At 39.2% G+C, this 5,395-nt stretch overlaps 1 pseudogene; it reads left to right on the forward strand.

The window, feature by feature from the left end:
• Positions 1-672: 672 nt before the first annotated feature.
• On the forward strand, positions 673-4,185 carry LOC116888824 (annotated as a pseudogene).
• Positions 4,186-5,395: the final 1,210 nt, after the last annotated feature.

Here is a 5,395-nt window from a genome sequence, read left to right on the forward strand (position 1 = left end):
GATCTCCCCTTCCCACCTCCCCTCAGCTCCCCAGGCTAAGTGCTGTCCCCGGCATGAGGGCCCCTGACTCCATTCTGTGCTCTCCCACTACTCCAGCTGTACCTGGATGTCCAAGAGTCTGAGAACTCCACTGCCCCGGCCTTGTCACAGGCCCAGGGACCCCGGATCCAGTTCTGGCTTTCCCAGGTCTCAGTCTGTGCTTCCCCATAGCCCAGTAACTGCACCTGCAGCCACGTGGGATAAATAGAATCAAACTCCCTGCTTTTTGCCTCCCCAAGCAGCTGTGCCCTGTGGCAGAGCTAACAGGCCTACAAACATATTTCTATCCACTGTGGGATTTCTTTTTTAAGGAAATAATAATTATGTAAGGGTATGCACATGCTGCAGCATGCATATGGAAGTCAGAAGGCAACTTTTTACAGTTGGTTCTCTTTCTACTTTTATGTAAGGGATAGAACTCAGGTCATCAGGATTTGAGAAGCACTTTTACCTACTGAACGATTTTACCAACCCAGGGCCACTTTGTGGAATCAGTTCCTGCTTTCTGTCATGTGGGTTCCTGATTATCGAGATTAGGGCAAATGCCTTTATTCACTCCACCATTACACCTACCTAGGATTTGTTTCTTATGCATTTTTTATGGGTCTCATAAATTATAGTAGCTATTTGATTCATGACTTCAAAAATAAATTTCTTTTCTACAAAGACTGATCAATTTATTAAAGATATATTAAACAGATTCATGTATTTTGGAATGTATTCATTGCTCAGAATCTGCCATCTAAGCTCTAGTAGCCATGGAAACAAAAGAATGTTTACAGTTATTTCTTATAGTTGGCAGTCACCAACATTTGGACTTAATAGAAGAGGCAAAGAAGTAAGTATTTTATACTTTCCATGTAATTTTTAATCATCCACTCTCAATTTCATAGGGTCCTAAAGCTAGAGAGACCCAATGACACATGATTAGGTGTCTGTCTGAATACCTTAAATGCCTGTGTATCTATGAGGGCTCTGAGGTTATGTTGCCATTACATCTACAACTACACAGGTAGTTTCTTGAAGTTGAGTATACAAATTAACCTCTCTGTGTTGTTCCTATCTATAAAATGGGGGTGATAATAGTGTGGGTATCATTGGAGGATCAGGAAAATCAGATGGGCTAATGTCCCTGAAGTGTTTAAATGACTCTCAAGATAATCACAGCTTAGGCTAGGAAGGCAAAGTTTGTGAGAGCCTATCAGCCAGCCCTTGATCTGAACTGAAATATCTGCCTAACAGTACTTCTTTTATTCAAGGTACTTCCACTCTTCTTGTGAGTCCATCTGTGGTTAACATTTCCTGCTACGGTGTAGTGAATTTGTAAATCTGTCATCTTCCAAATGGATCACTTCACCTACAAAACAAAAAGGTAAAAATTTAAAAATAAGTTATATGGAGGCTTCCTAAATTGGATCGTTAAGAAATTTAGGCCTCCACTCTTGGTTTTCAGACATGGGGATCACAAAATTCTGCCAAGCTAGCTCATTTATCTTGCATGACAGCATTCTCCACTGGTTTCCAATTGTGCTTCAAAACCTGCAGTCCACTGCCTCAGAATGGCCTTGCCAAGGAAAAGATTGTGAGCAGGGTATTATTTAAGCCACTATCAGTTGCATCCCCATCTTGCTGATGTAACTTCCCAAGTAGTGCAGTTTGTGTATTATCCGAGTTAGGAAGCACATTCCCCAGAGACTGTGGAGTAGTGGGGAGCCAACAAGGAAGGTTTCCTGGCTAGGAGATCCAGTATGTAAGCCCTTCACATCTTTTGTATAGGCAATGACAATGACATGATCCACATGCCTAATAGCTAAAGAACTATGCTTCCTTCCTTTTGGCTTAATGAATTAGTGGGATTCCTCAGTGGGATTTTTCCATTTTCATTATTGCTACATCCAAATATTTGAGTTGACAAATGATTAACATAGTTGCTTCACAGTGTTAATGAGGAGTGTAAGTTTTTGTATCAAAGAAAATATTTGCTCAGCCAAAATACTTCAATATACTTTATATGTTGCACCTAAATAGAGCCAATTATGTTGAGTAAGAAAGGCTACAAAATGGACATATTTATGATTCCTCATCTTCTACATCCAGAGTTTAGTTTTGTGACCTCAGTGCATCATACATGTTAGTTAGGTCATCACTACACCACCAAGCTGTATCTCCCAGTCAGTTTCAAATAGAAGCTTAAGATTTTGCTCACTCTTGTTTAAACTATAAAGCATCATGCATACATTTCTTTAGAAATGTACACATTTTAGGGAAATGTGCAAACAGGAATGTCCATGGCTACTCCACCAATTGATTTGCTTAGAGTTTCTAATTTTTGTGCAAGTTTTATGTTCCTCCTTCCTTGGCTATTTAAAGATGTTATGTCTTCTTTGGACACAATTGGGCATTCCATTTTTTTTCATGTTGCTTGTCTCTTTCAAGATCATATATATTTATCAACTCTCTATAATAGTCATATAATATTCCACTACCATACTAGAGAAATCACAATTAAACTGAGCATTTTCTGCTTTACTTACTGATTTACATAATTAATTTTTTCTGTTTTGGAAACTGTACTGAAATAAATATCACTTTATATAAGATATTATTAAACTCTTATCTCTTACTATTAATTGCAAGAAATAAAATTCTGAGTAAACAAATGTGAACATTTCAACTTGTGAAAGGTATTGCCAAATTGTTGTCTAAAACATATTATATCGGGCTGGAGAGATGACTCAGTGAATAAGAAGAGCATTGGCTCTTCCAGAAGACACCTGTTCCCCTCTCAGTACCTACACCATAGCTTACATCTATCTATAACTCCAGTTCCAGGGGATCCAATGCCCTTTTCTGGCCTCCACACAAAAGTGGGGCACCAGGCATGGATGTGGTTCGCAGACATATGTACAGGTAAATAATAAAATAATTTTAAGAATCTTATAATGGCTACTCCTGTCACAATCATGGATTTCTTTTGTTCTTTCTCTAAAAAGATTTACTTTAGATTATGTGTCCCTATGTCTGTGTAGATATGTCTGTGGATATGTGCATGCAAGTACAGGTCCTTGTGGAGGCAGAAAAGGCCATCAGATCACTCAGAGTTATAAGCAATTGTAAGCCACCCAGTGTAAATGTTGGAAACTAAAATTGCATCCTCTGTAAGAACAGTACACTCTTTACCACTGAACTGTTTCTCTAGTTCTTCCTATATTCTTATCTATAATATTTAGATCATTTAAACACAAACTTTGAGATATCAGAGGCAAGAATGAATACTTCATACTTGAGAAACCATGACTCATTCTGTTTTTCACACTTTATGTTCCTACTTGAGTCGATAATTGTCCTGTCTCATCTTCAGATTTGCAGGGTTGAAGGAATGGATCTTCATATTGACTGGCTTCCTCTGCAGCCTTTTATCTTCGGGCCTTGGCATAATCCTTGCAAGAAGCAAATACTGGCGCCTCTGGGAATTCAACAGTAAGGTTGTCCAGTTTGTGTACATCGGACTGTGGGAGGCTTATTACCATCAGGAATTTAACATCTCTGGGTCTGCAACCAGAATTCTGATGCACAGCTCTATCAACTCGACCTGGACCATTTCACCTGAATTTCAGTACTCGCAGAACCTCATATTGCTGGCAACGTTAATAAAGCCTGTTGTCCTGGTTTTCATCTCAGCAGCCATTAGGGTCAGCTTTACCAAAGCCTCATTACCATACATTCAGATAGTTTGCTACAAGTGCTCTGTCTTAATTCTGATCATCAGTAGCCTTTGTACCATTATTTCAGTGACCTGGAATCATGTGGTAGAACTCTATGGCAAAAGCACCCTTGACTTTCCACCAACCTTTCCAGTTAAGAAAGAAGCCCTGATAAAGAAACACAGCACCCTGTTTTTCCAATAGGGCTCCTGACAACCACCCTGTCACTCCTTGGTTTGTTTACGTTCCTCATTGAGATCAGGGCATTGAAAGTTCAGAGTAAGCTGAATGCCCAGCATGCTTCTAGACAGGCTGGTCAAAATGTCTGAAATATGAGCTCTGAAATTTGCAACATCTGTCAGGAGACTCGTCGAAGAAATTTCCCAGTTGCACACAATACTTGTGTAGTCATCAATTTATTTCAAATAAAACATCAATTTGCTTCCTGGGTATGTGTGTCCAAAGTGATATGTTCCCCTGCCTGTCAAATGTGTTCCTTTCTTTAAATGTTTCACATCCTAAATTCTGCAGGCCATGGTCGTGTCTTCAAATGCTGCCAACAGGCAATAGCAGGCAAGAGTACAGTATAAATAAGTACATGTTGTCTAAATAAACACAGTGAATCCCAAGTGAAGGAAGGTTTGTAAGCGGGCACCTCAACACAAAAAATGAACCACATTCTTACGTGAAGACACTTAAGTATTCATCTCTCCAGAGGATAGAGATGTACCGCTTAGCCTAGTGCCAAGTGATATCAGAAGCAGGTGTCAGATCCTCTGAAATGGGAGTTACAGATGATTGTAAACCACCATATTAGTGCTGGGAACTGAGTCAAGGCCCTATGCAAGAGCAACAAATACTCTTAGTTGTCAAGCTATCTCTTCAACCCAGTTTCTTACTGTTTTGTTTGTTTAATTTAATTTTTGTTTTTTGAGACAGGATCTCACTATGTAGCCTTGACTGGCCTGGAACTCACTATGCAGACCAGGTTGACCTCCAGTTAGTTTACCTAGACCCACCTGCCTCTAATTCCTGAGTAATGAGATTAAACGTTTGCACCACCATGCCTGGTAGCCAGCCCAGAGTCTTAAAATTTGGTTCTTTGGTTTCCATAGTGGAGAGGTCTGTGGACCCACTGAGATGTGGGCAGTCATATGGAAATAACTATTCATATAGAGACAAATCTGCTTTCCTTCTTAGGGCTGTTTTAGTCCCAAGCAAATCTAGAGTCAGTCTAAAGTGCTGGGATTTAAGACATGTGCCACCACTGCTTGGCCTATTCTTGGCTCTTTTAAGCCAGTTTCAGTAAATATTACTGTAAGTAGGTAAAAATAAACATAAGGATTTTGATAATCAATTATCAAACATATATCATTCTTAAATGCCTCCACAAACCTTGTTCAACTAAGAACTTCTATGACTTCACTTTGAACCTTAATGGTTTTTGTCCTCTCCTTTCATCTTTTATTCTTAGGACAAAAGCTTTGTGTTATGATAACAAATCCATCCTTATGTAAAATATTCCTTTATCTTTTTAACCCTTTGCAACAACAAAAATATATCCACAGATGCAAACCCTTCCCAGCAATTCTTTTTTGCCTACTTACTGTTGGTTTCTTGCTGCACTTCCCTAACAAGAATTGAGCTCAAAT

Source organism: Rattus rattus, chromosome X (assembly GCF_011064425.1).
Source record: "Rattus rattus isolate New Zealand chromosome X, Rrattus_CSIRO_v1, whole genome shotgun sequence".
NCBI lineage: Eukaryota > Metazoa > Chordata > Mammalia > Rodentia > Muridae > Rattus > Rattus rattus.